The sequence below is a fragment of the Eretmochelys imbricata genome, chromosome 1, assembly GCF_965152235.1.
Source record: "Eretmochelys imbricata isolate rEreImb1 chromosome 1, rEreImb1.hap1, whole genome shotgun sequence".
NCBI classification, from domain to species: domain Eukaryota; kingdom Metazoa; phylum Chordata; order Testudines; family Cheloniidae; genus Eretmochelys; species Eretmochelys imbricata.
Genome location: NC_135572.1, coordinates 229,636,628 through 229,649,793, shown reverse-complemented (window position 1 = coordinate 229,649,793; position 13,166 = coordinate 229,636,628).

Below are 13,166 nucleotides of genomic sequence, written 5' to 3'. Positions count from 1 at the left end.
TTTCCTTGCTTCCTGTCTCTCCCAGCTAGAGTAGGTGTGCCCTACTCACCTGAAAAGTTAGACACAAATGAAATACCTCAAGCCTCAGGGAAGACAGAAAAACTTAAACCTGATTCCAATTGCAGGAGCGACAGACAGCAGGAGCAGCTACCGGAACTGGGCTCAAAGCAAAGCACTGGCCCAAAAATCAAGGATGTGACACCCAGCAGGTAAGAGAACTGGATTCTGTTTCTCTTAGCAGTACTATGGGAGGGAAAACTTTGATTTATTGCCACATTCCTGGGGGAATTGGGGAGGGAGAGACATGAGGCCTTGTATAGGAATTCCAGCTGAGCCGTGTCAGAGGAGTTAATCAAGAATGTAATGGTGTCTGACAGGTAACTTCACCAAAGCAGCCAGGAAAGAGAGGAGATCAGCCCACCATTTTAGGATACAGAGTGAAATCTCCAAGGAGTATTCCCTCCTGAGGGATAATAAACAGGGGCCTGGTTCTAGGCATATTTCCCTCCCTCAAGCATAGCCATCGGGGGCTGAGTTTAATTCTTAACATGGATATCTCCCTGGGGACAGTATCCACAGAGTCTGGATTCAGTCTTCACTGGAAACAGACCTCTCAGGAGAGGGCACCCTGGGAGTTCTGGGTTCAGTGATTAGCAGATCTGCATCCCTAGGGACAGTAACAAAGGGGCCTGGTTCAAATCCCAGTGGGTGGAGCCCTGTGAGCAAAGTAATCAGGAGTTCTGTTCAACCTGCTGTGGTTAGAGCGCTCCTAAGTACAGGAAGCAGAAAGCCTGGGTTTAATGCCCAGGGGGTAAATCTCCTAACCTCCCCTCCCCCCCCCCCCGACAATAATTAGGGCCTGAGGTCTAGGTTTAGTCCTGGTTTCAGTTCACAGCAGAGTTTAATAGAGCCCCCACTCTGCCCTCAGAGGTGGGTCACCAAGGTGTCTGCTAACTCTCGTCCAGAGGAAGTCATTGAGGACAGTGACTGGGGGCTCTGGACTGTCTGAACTCTAGACACTTTTTCTTCCTCAGTTTATTTGCTGAGTCTTATGACTTTTACGACATATAGGAGAAGGGAAGGAGTTTGCTGGAAGTCAGGAGAGTGGGGTGCAGGGCACCTGAATACGACACTTCTCCTCTTGCTCTTCCAATCTCTGCCTCCAGTGCCTCCCCCAGCAACCTTAATGTGACAAGCAAAGACAGTGGGGGTCACAACCACCTACCTAAAAGCCTTAACATCTGTATTTCTCACTGCACTGTCTGCTCTTCCCCATAACACTCTCACTTCCTGTTGCGCTTCTGTCACAGACCCAGAGGTTATATGGGAGCTGGATCAGAGCTGGGAAGGAGGCTACTGTGGGCCCCATAGAGAATACTGGATTGGGAGTGGGAAGGAGAGATTTGTTGAGAAGGACTGGTTGTGAGGAGGAGGCATTTGTGACTGTTCCAGAGGTTATATTGGAGGTGGATATAGTCAGGGGAGGAGGCGGCTGTATGCCAGTTCCTTAGGATATTGCAGACCTGGATTGCGCCAGAGAAGAGGTTTCTGTGATATGGTCCTTAACTATGTTATGGAGCTGGAGAGCGTCAGAAGAGACGGAGCTGGTGACTTGTTAATTGGATAATCTATTGGAGATGGAGTGGACGAGGGGAGGATCTCCGATCCCATTCCTGGAGGGTGAACGTGAGCTGGACTGATTCAGGGGAAAAGTATATGTATGATCCATACTCCATTCAGTGTATTGGAACTGAGTAAGGTCTCAGGGAAGAGACACACGTGACCCAGTCCATGAAGTTGAAGCTGCATTTCAGGAGAAAAATACTCCTCATCCTTATGGATGGACAAGCCCTGCTAGTTCAGAGGCTTGTCCAGATCCAGTCCATCACTCTGCTAACATGGGATTGTCCCCTATATTTCATGTTAGTAGTTCAAAAACAGTCCAGTCATGTGTTAACTGCCCCAAGCAATGGAGCTTCTGAACTTTCTTTGGGAAGCTATTTCACAGCCTAATCAATCTCAATGACAGAAAGTTATTCCTGATATTCAGGCCTTTCCTAATTTCATCCCACTATTCTGAGTCATAGTTTCTTGCACTGCCCTAATAAGTCCTCTCTGTCCTTCAGGTTCACTCTTTTCAAAGACTTCTAGATTGTTATCTAGCGGTGCATGCATGTGGCAAAAAGTTTTTTACAAATGTTAATCTGAAAAAAATTAAAATGAACTTTCTCCATTTGTGTTCATGCCTCTTTTGTGTTCACTTTTGCATGGTTATCCTAGCAAGGCACGGTTTAAGAAAGATTGTAAAATATTTATGGAAAGTGATTTTTGAATTTAGACTTGTGAGTATTCACACCAGACATCCCATCAGGGAACCAAAATTTACGTGGTGACTTATGTATCTAATCAAAATGGCTCAAAGTTTGTATGGTGAACAAATCTGAAAAAGACCGTGGCCTGTTGACAACTAGCAAAAATTAGCAAAATGAAGCAAATAAATTGTTTTGAGTTATTCTCCCAATTCCATGTTATCATGCCCACCACCTAGTGACTGTTTAGTTAAATTAAACATGCTTAGATAATGTAATAGTGTCTTCTCAGAAGTCAATACCTCCAGCCTCCCTGGGCACTTTCATTGTTGTAGCTCTTCTCTGAACTCCCTATTTTCTTTCGGCTAATGAGGTACCCAGAAATGAATTCAGTGATACAGATGTACTTATGCCCATGTCTGAGCCATGTAGTGAGGGAGCATTGCCTCCCTACTCCAGGATGTGAAGCCTCTGCTTATGCAGCCCAAAATAATAGATTCTGAGGCCAGAATGGATCAAGTGTGACCTCCTGTATATCACAGGCTAAAGAACCTCATCTAATAATTTAGATAGCAAACCCTAACTTCTGTTTGAACTTTCTGTTAGAAATACATCCAGTCTCAATTTAAAGACTTAAAGTGATGGAAAATCTACCACATCCACAGATAAATTGTTCCAAAGGTTAATTACCCTCACTGTTACAAATTTCTTGGCTGAATTTGTTAAGCTTCAGCTTCAGTGTCCAGCCATCGGATCTTGTTATGCCTTTTCCTGCTAGGTTAAAGATCTATCTGTTATCAGAATTACACAGGCCATTTTTGCTGGAATATTGCATTGCAAACTCCTATCTGTTGTCCGTTGTCCAATACATTGTCCATTACCATTCCCTAAATTTCATGAAGGCTTATGCTGCGGCCTCAAGTGATGCTGGGGGGTGGGCCCAGAATATGCAGTTGGGGCACAAATGTGTGTCCAAGTCAGTTTGTCCCTCAGTTTCTGTGCTGGGGATGGGGAGTGGGGGTATTAGCAGGACCTGAAAAATGGGATTCTGGTCTGTGTATTCAGGCTGAGGAGGATGTTGTTTAATCCACCAGGGGTGCATTGAAGCTGGATCATGTAAGGAGGGGTTGTGACCTGGTTGTGCTGTATCTGACACTCATCATGCCAAAGTTGCTAGGTAACAGTGTTCTGTTCTGTGGATGTAGGGCTCTTAACTTGTTTTACAGATTGAGTTGTGTGGGTGCAAGTCTGTGATAACCTGTCTGAACTGGTCTTTTCAGCTCACAGGAGCTTCTGGCTCTCCTGCTCGTGTAGTTGAATTGGTCCAGTGGTTTTCAAACTTTTTGTATTGGTGACCCCTTTCACACAGCAAGCCTCTGAGTGTGACACTCCCCACCCCTTATAAAATAAAAATGGGGGGGGTAATTTAATTTAATGAGGGCTTGGCAGCTGTCAGCCCCATGGAATTGACAGCTTGCGATCCCCATGTAACCACCTTGCGATCCCCTTGAGGACCCCCTGAATTAGTCTGTCAATAAAAACACTTCTCCCTCCCCACCTAATTCACCTGTTAAGTTTTAAATATTTTTATGCAAATACAGCTATAGGGGAATTACTAGAGGGGAGACAGAAGCTGGCTCAGGTTGGGGCAGCAGCGCCTGTGACACCAGTGCTGAAGGATGGTTCTGAGCTCAGCCAGAACATGGGAGGAGGGTGTGTGACCATAACACTGGAGGATGTATTAGAGTTGAATAGGCGCAGAGAAGAGCAGGGTCTGTGACCCCTGCTCTAGACAGTGCATCAGAGCTGCCTAGGGTCAGGGGAGGAAGGTGTTGGCTCTGGAGCTGGACAAGGTTTTGAACTGGATCAGGAGAGAAAGCAGGTTTCTGTGACTTGGTTCTTAGAGGGTGTTTTGGAGCTGGAAGAGGCCTGGGTAAGAAGGTGTGTAGAGGTCATCAGTGGAAAGTGTATGGCATATGGATGGAACCGGTGAGGAGACATCAGCAACCTGGTCTTCAGAGGGCACGATGGAGCTGGATTGAGCCAGAGGAGGTGGCTATAAACTATCTCCCTGATGATGTATCCCAGATGGATTCAGCCAGGGGGAAGTATTTGGTGACCTGGTCACTAAAGGGTGAATGGGAACCTGACTGCGTCAAACAGAGGACACAGACAATGGAGGGTATATTTTGAACTGGATGTGGAGGATGGGTGGAAGCATCTGCTACTTAGTTACTGAGGGTGCCTCAGAACTGGATCAGATTAGGGAAGGAGAGTCGGTAACCATGCCTTTGTGGTTGCGTCTGAATTGGATTTGGTCAGCCTCAGCCAGGATGTTTCCAGAGCTGGATCAGGTCAGGAGAGGAGGCCTCTCAAGGGTTAGGGAATTGCAGCTGAATGATTTCACAGGAAGAAGGGCAACAGCCCAGTTCCAGGAAGTTTTGTCTGGATTTGAATGTATCATGGAAGGAGAGATTAGCAGCCTGGCCGCCAAAAGGAGTATGGGCAGGGGTGGCAAGTTATATGGGCCCGTGGTGCTAGGGCTCCAGCAATATTCAGGACCTGGTGTTCCAGCTCCACCAATGTTCAGGACCGGGTCTCTCCCCCGGCCCCACTTGCTGCCCCCGCGTGCTCCCCTCACCACCCCCATCCCCAGAGCATCCATGTCTCAAGCAGGCAGCTGCCACCTGCAACTCTGCTCCCGGCATCAACTGCCACCTCAGGGTCCTAGTGCCCCCCATCCACTAGTGCCAGGGCAGGCTGACCCTGCCCCTGCCCTTCCGCCTCAGACCCTTCCCTTTACTGGCAGGACCCTCCACCAGCACTGAGCCCCCCCCCCCACCTGCAGTCACTGCTTGTGTGCCACGCTGGGCAAGGGGCAGCCCCACCCTCCGCCCCCAGTGAGGCTACAGTGAGGGGCAGCAGCAGGGGAGGAGGCACACACATGAGGGCAGCCCCTACCCCGGCACCCACCATGGCGGGGGGGCTTCCTGGACCTGAGTGGGAGCCTAGGAGCCCATGCAGTGAGAGTGGTGCGAGGTGAGTGTGCTGCCGGTGGGGAGAGGGCTGGGGGGAGTCCTCCTCTCTGGCCCCAGCCCCAGGGGCAGCCTGCCTCCACCCCAAGCTCCTCATCCCTATCTCCGTCCTGCCCCACCCCAAAGCCTGCACCCCCAGCCAAAGCCCTCATCCCCCGCACCCAAACTCTCTCCCCCAGCCCTGATTCCCTTCCTGCACTGTGAACCCCTCATCCTCGGCCCCACCCCACAGCCCTCACCACCGCACCCCAACCCTCTGCCTGAGCCCCTCCCGCACCCCAAACCCCTCATCACCAGCCCCACCCCAGAGCCCTCACATTTTTACATTATTTAAAAATATATATATATCAGCTTACAAGGCACGTGTGGTGGGGCTGGACTTGGACCCATTCTGGGCACGACCAAAAATTATACAAACCTGCCGCCTCTGCGTATGGGATCTGGTCCAGGTCAAAGAAGGAAGTGTTCTGCCCAGGCCTCCTGAGGGTTCTGCTCAGAGCTGGTTCCTGCCAGGGCGGGTGATAATCTAAGTCTCAAAAGTGCTGAGGTAATAACACAAACTTTACAAGATACAAGATACAACTTTACAGGATACAAGAGCTTAGTCTAGGTTCCAGGCAGCTGTACAGCATGTTGGATGTTGCATCCGATGAAGTGAACTGTAGCTCACGAAAGCTTATGCTCAAATAAATTGGTTAGTCTCTAAGGTGCCATAAGTACTCCTTTTCTTTTTGCGAATACAGATTAACACAGCTGCTCCTCTGAAACCTGTCATGTTGGATGTTGCCATTGTTCATGGCTGCCACAAGGTGGCAGGGTGTTCCTGACTCCAATAGCTACTGTTACATCTTCCATCAATAATCAAATCAAATCTGTTTTGTTAATATAAAATTAAGATGTTTAGATACGTACTGTAAAGGGGACTTTACTTTAAATAAAAAGGCAAGTATTGAAATAATTTGAAAAACAAGAAAACACCAAGTAATGTGTGTGTATTATATATATAATGTATCGTAACATTCAAACACAATGTGTATATATAGATATTGCCTTGCATTGTTTGTTTTTATTCACTTGTTGCTTTGTGTCTGAAACTATATTGTAAGCTCTTTGGGGCAGGGGCAGTCTCTCGCTCTATGTTTGCATGATGCCTAGCACAATGGAGTTTTGCTCCTGTGGGCGCTAGTGGTATATAAATAATTAGTAATAATAACTCTGCCCCTGTCCACTGCCACCATGTGTCCCCACCTCCCCTGTGCACATTCCATGTTAGACATATCCATGCCTACAGTAAGTATTTCAGTCTTGAGAGCTGTTAAAAAATTGTAGGGGGAAAATGTGGTGGAAAGTTTTCAGATAGATAACTTTCCATTTTCCTTCAGAAACCATTTGATGAAGGAGGGAGTGTCAGGATTCAGATACAGGCTAGGAGAGGCCAGGGGGAGGAGGTGAAATCTGTTAGGAATATACATACCAGGGTTTTGGACTTGGGGGAGAGCAATGTGTGGAGGCCGCAGTACAGCACAGAACCAAACTGGGGCTGTACATCATGATACAATTCAGGGAAAGGAGGCTCTGGGGAAAGGAATGGTTCAGAGGACAGGTATCCTACCCTCCTAGTGAGCCTCAGAGGGCTTCCTCAAGGCACAGGCAGATGCCATTTCACCTGTGAAGCCATCCAGTACCAGTGTGATGAGCTGAAGAGAAAGCTAGAAATGCTAGGTGCTCTCTGTGGAAGTCTGGGTCAACACTGCACTCAGCATCCTTGCCATTGGGTCCTCTCAAGGCACCTTGACATCAGTCAGCTTAAAGGATCCTCCCTGTGCCTAGAGGATTTCCCTTAGGAAGTTTACACATTCTCAGAGATCCCCCTCTGATTCACCTTCTCCTCTCCTCTCTGCACAGCAAACAATGTTACTTGTTTCCACTTCTCTAATCCTCTACAGCTGCAGGGAATGAGGACAAGAAATCTGGATACACACTGGGGCCATGAAGTTGGCTTATCTAGGAACAACAAGGCCAGACAAGCCAATTTCATCAGCATGACGTGTGCAGTACCCAGTCACAAGAGTGGGTCAGGACCCTAAAAGGCAGCCTTAGACTGTGATTATGTGGGAGAATAACGTGACAGCCGAGTTGTCTGCTGGATGTTTTCAGAGCTAGTGAAAAGGAGCTGTCATCTGTCTGTCTCCCTGCAAAATATCATGCATCTCTATGGCGCTGCTCTGTACACAACAAAATAAGGTCAAGGCATGAAGATAAGCACCAAAGGTAAACAACAAGCAACAGAGTCAAGATTTGTTTGTGGCAGTCAGAGCAAAATGGAAACGAGTGTCCAGTGCAAGGGGTGGTGGGCATGCATGCAGTGCAAGCAGGCATTTGACAGAAGCATGTCTTGCCCAGCACAACTAGCAAAGCAATACAAACGCAAAATATATTCATAAGACTACAATTGGGGAGGAGGTGGGGAGAGAGTTCTCTGTCGTCCCTTGATCCATTAATTTAAACAGCGAAGTTCTACAATAGATTGATCTGTGACAGTGGAAATGAATGAACAAAAAAGCACATTCAAAATAGAAGCAGGATCTGACTACAGAACTATTGCAGCAAGTCCATGCAAAAAGATTACTAACAATTCTGTGCTAAAATCAAAAGCTAAGCTTCTTATGCTGAGGGAAACAACACTGTGGCAAAGCATAAATTTTCAGGCCTGCATATTGCAAGGGGAAATGTTACTGAGGTAGTAATAATGGTACGGACTGCCTAAAGTTAAGTTCCTAAATCCATTCCTAGGCACCTAAATGAGTATGGCCTGATTGAACAATTGCAGTGTTGCCACAGCTTGGGATTTTTCTCACAAGCATCACAATATTTGGTGGTGGTCTTAAAGCCACAGCTCCTGCAGCTGAGTGATTATGTGAGAATCTCAGCTTTCATTAAAAATTTCTAACCCTCATGGTTGCACAGAAAAGCTTGAATATGGGATCTGAGTGTAATCTAAAAGGTTCAAACCAGAAAGCAAAGAAAAACAGCCTCCAGTTTATCATTTTTAAAAATCTCATAAATTTAAGATAATCTCATGCTTTTGGGGGGGCTGGCTCATGATTTTTGAACACGTGGGGTTGGCAATACTGCAATTGCATTTGAAAGCCACTTATTTAGGTGCCTCACTGTGGATTTAGGAGCCTAACTTCAGGCACCCATTTTCGAAAATCTTGGTTTCAATAGTAGTTATTCAAAGAGGTAGGTAACTTGTATACAGAAGAGGTTGCAGAGGAAAACCAATGAGACATTTAGTAGGCTGGAATGGTATAAGCCTGTACACTATAACACAGTGGTTTTCAACCTTTTTTCATTTGCAGATCCCTAAAAAAATTTGAATGGACGTGCAAACGCCTCTGGAAATCTGTAGACATAGTCTGCAGACACCTAGGGGTCCGCAAAACAAAGGGGGGGTAAAACCCTGCTGTAACACATCCCAGCAATGTTCACCACAGTGAGCCACCAAAATGCAGCTACCATGTAAAATCTTATTAGCCCTGAGAAATAAAATAGCAGAGGAACGTGAGTGGTTGGTTAAATAGGAGATTACTGAGGAAGTACCCTCACTGAACAACTGGGTTACCAGTATGATCACTGTGGTATAGCCAAATATGCTAAGGAGTTATATAGCTCCAAAAGCCGCAGCGGCCCCAGCCCCGGTGTGCCAGGCGGTGTAGTCTGAGAGCCTGGCAGGCAGCATGGCCCCAGCACCAGCCACCCCGAGTCCCTGTGGGAGGCAGGCCAGGCAGCCCCAGCGAGCCTAGGCCAGAGTGCTGGGAACTGCAGGAGGAGCCTGGCTTGGGGGTGGAGCGTGGGTGGGGCCATGCTAGGCTGTTTGCGGAAACATGCCTCCCCCTGCCTATGATAGCCGCCGCCCATGAAAATAGAATAACTGTATGCTTTTAAAACCGCATGAATGAGGCATCATCTCTGTGGTTATAGCACTCGGTGATTACGCAAAGACATCTTTCCAATGCATTGCCATCCATATGCTGTTGTTTGTTTCACAACTTTCCTTTGTTCATTCATTTTGGTTGCCTTTTTTCGTTTGTCACTTTGATTGTTTACTGCTGGATTCTGGAGCACCATAAGGAGCTGCATGACCATTCCTTCCTGAGTGTTATCAGTGGAGGGTTTTTGTGAGGAATGTTAGAGGAAGGCTTGTCTGGTTGTTAAGCACTGACTGGGACTCAGGAGATCTCAGCTCAAATTCAGACTCTGGCACAGACTGATTGTGTGATCTGGGACTAGTGAGGTGATTTTTCTGCCTCAGTTCCCCAGCTGTAAAATGTGAATAATTTTTCCGCACTTGGTTTGTCTCATCTAATGAGGCTGTAAGCTTCTCAGGGCAGGGACTGCCTGTGACTACTGTTAGTTCAGCGCCTCACGCAACTGGGGCCCTGATCTCAGTTGTACACTACTGTACTACTGCTACTAATAATGCCAGGTGCAAAATGTGGATGCTATATCTCTGGCATTGGAGAATCATTCTAAAGGGCCTACAATATATGAGTAAGTTTCTTGACGCTTAGATCAGATGGCTTATGATCATATTCAGCTCTAACATGGTCATGGCATGCTCAGGTTCAGGTCTGAATTTGCTGTTCTTGGTGCTTAATTAGCAGACACCTACTAGCCCGAGGACTAAGCCTGCTACTCGGCAGCAGAGGCAAAAGATGCACAGCACCATGTGGAGAAGCCCAGAGCACTCCCTACTGGCTCCCAGCACAATGCCCCTGGATCTTTAGTTCTTTTGGCTCAGCCTTAGGCTCATAGGTGCCTTTAGAACTCTCTGCCCCAATTACTGGGAATGAGGGGGAGCTTTGCCCATACACTGTCCTTCCTCTGTCTCCTCCCTATCTGCTGTGATGCAGGGCCAGATTTAGGGGACGGCAACCCAGGCAACTGCCTGGGGTGCTGGGCTTGGGGGACACTGGGCTCAGGGTGCTGTTTTTGTTGTTTGCAACAAAAGGGAAAATACAATGTTTGAAGTAAAATGTTTCAGGTATTCCATATGTGGATTCATTTTTCATGTACCAGCTAGAATGTTCTGGACCTTTGTAGAATCTCATGGAACCTTCCAGACTTTCTGAGAACTACATTTTCCTTGAACTTCCTAGAAAGTTGTCAGCCAGGCCCTCATGGATACATAAGGGGTGGGGCATCTCCAGTCAATCAGTGAGTATAAGAATGAAGTGAAGTGAGTGCCCAGCTGCGACATTGTGAACCTTGTTTTATTGTGTAATTGTGAAAGTATACTTATGTTTTAAGACTTGAAGAGTGTAAATGGTGACTAATAAAGGACATATTTAGTGAGATGCCAGAGATATCTATCAAACTCCTATCTACACAACAATATAAAAGAAATACTGTTACTTCTTTTGCCAAGCTTAACATGTAATGTTTGATGGTTTTCTAAGACTGTGAAAATAGACTTTTGCTTTCCCTAATACTGTCTGTTTTCCCCTGTAGAAAATAAAAGATGCCCCTGAAGAAGCCTTCAGGAGCTCAATATAGGAAGTGAAGAGTTCAATTGCAATCTAGTTTGCAGCAAGGGGAAAATTGGATGGGAAAATATCTGAAACCTAACAATATATACCGGGCTTTAGGCAGTAACAATTGTCCCCAGTGCAGAAGAAATTGAGGAGCGAAGCATAAACAATGGAAGTCCTATTACTAAGGTAAGGAATGGAAATGTGAGGAAAGTGATGGAGAATAATCCAGGTTTCCTAGTGGCATAAAGGAAAGTGATGAAGAAGAATGTGTCTCACATGAAAATGACTCCATATGAAAAGGAGAGTAATGATAAAGAAGAATCAGCCTCACATGATGACAGAAACAGCAATGAGAAAAATTGCACACCACAAATCGATACATCAGATTCTGCTTTATGGCCAGCAATCCTAAACTCTGCCGATATTATTGTAACAATTTTTAATGGGCCAGGCAAAACCAAGGATATGATATTTCCAGTAAATGAGCAGAAGCGACACTTCTCAAAGTCGCACTGCGAAAGAGTGTTCGAGAATGGTGAGAAAGTGAATCAACATTGGTTAGTTTATTTGAAATCAACTGACAAAGTATTCTGGTTTTGTTGCAAAATATTTGACGAGAATGATAAATCGTTGCTTGCGCTCTCCGGGCATAATTACTGGCATAATTTAGCTGATGCTCTGAAACAACATGAAAAGTCACCCGGCCATTTTACGGCCTACTCCAAATGGATGGAAGTCGAGTCCAGGCTCAACCTGAATAAATGCATAGATACAGAAAATCAGTGCATTATTAATGTAGAAACCCAGCACTGGAGGAACATGCTCAAGCATCTGATCTCAATTACCCTCTTCCTTGTAAAGAATAATTTGGCTTTCTAGGGCTCGTTGGATAAGTTGTTCACTGAACATAATGGTAATTTCCTCAGTTTGGTAGAGCTCCTTGAGAAATACAACGATGTCATGCATGAGTACCTATGTCAAGTACTTTGTACAGAAGCTATGGACCATTCCTGCAGCAAAACAATTCAAAATGAATTGACTGACCTTATGGCAAGGAAGGTGCTTGATAACGTAATAATGTGGCTTGGCAAAGCGAAGTACTACACCATAATAAGGGACAGCACTCCTGACATTAGTCACAGTGAAAAGATGCCATCTACAGTAAGATTTGTTGACGACGAGAATGGCTGTATCCAAGTAAAAGACCACTTCATCTGTTTCTGGTCTGTGGATGACTTTACTGGAAAAGGCCTAACAGAACTGTTTATGAATGTTTTGAATGAGAATAAAATGAAGCTTTAGGACTGCTGCGGTCAAGGCTATGACAACGGCACTGACATGAAAGGAAGAAACAGTGGTGTGCAGGCAAGACAGGTGTGCAGCTGCCTTGATTTCATTGTGATCTACAGAGACAACAGATTTGAAGATGCCATCACTGCTGCTAAAGAAATGGCGTAAGACTTCACAGTTGACCCTGTCTTCAAGGGAACTTGTATTCATTAGAAGAAGGGATAGTTTGTTATGAGGGCAAAGACGAGGTGATGGGAAGCTCAGCGCTTGTTGACACTGCTCAAGTATCCATCGAAGGAAGGTTTGGACAAATGAAGCACCACAAAAAGACGGGGGAGGGGAAGGGGTTGTATGACCTTAGTAAGCTGTCAGCAGATAGGAAAATACTCTCGAACAACTGTATGGACCTTCACTGGACTCTGACACATGGGGAATGTTCAGATGTCAATGATAAAGACCTCTATGTTGAATTGGACAACATCCGTCACATTTTGCAACATGGGAAGCACTCTCCACTCCAAGTTATCCAATTCATTCAGGATGCAGAACTGAAGGACACTTTTCCTAATATGTGGAGATCTTTGAGGATTCTGCTCATGCTGCCCATCACAGTCACGAGTGGTGAGCTTTTCGAAGCTCAGGCTTATTAAAACATATCTTCAATTGATGATGGCCGACAAAAGACTCTCATTGCTTGCTATTTGATTGCTTGAAAATGATGTTGGCCAGTCTTTGGATCTCTCTGAAGCTGTGCTTCATTTTGTGAGGGCAAAGGCAAGAAAAGTGACCTTTTGAACTAAAGGACTAGGGTTAACATTCTAAGGCTGTCATCTACTGTAACGCTGTTTAATACTGGTCCACCCAATGTTGGTGCACAGTTCAATTTCTTGATGTTAGTACATTTCAGTTATTCTTAAAATTTAAAAGTTTCTATAAGCTTAGGAAGAAACCAGTTTTTTAATTTGCTTATATATGGCATAAATAAATACAGATTT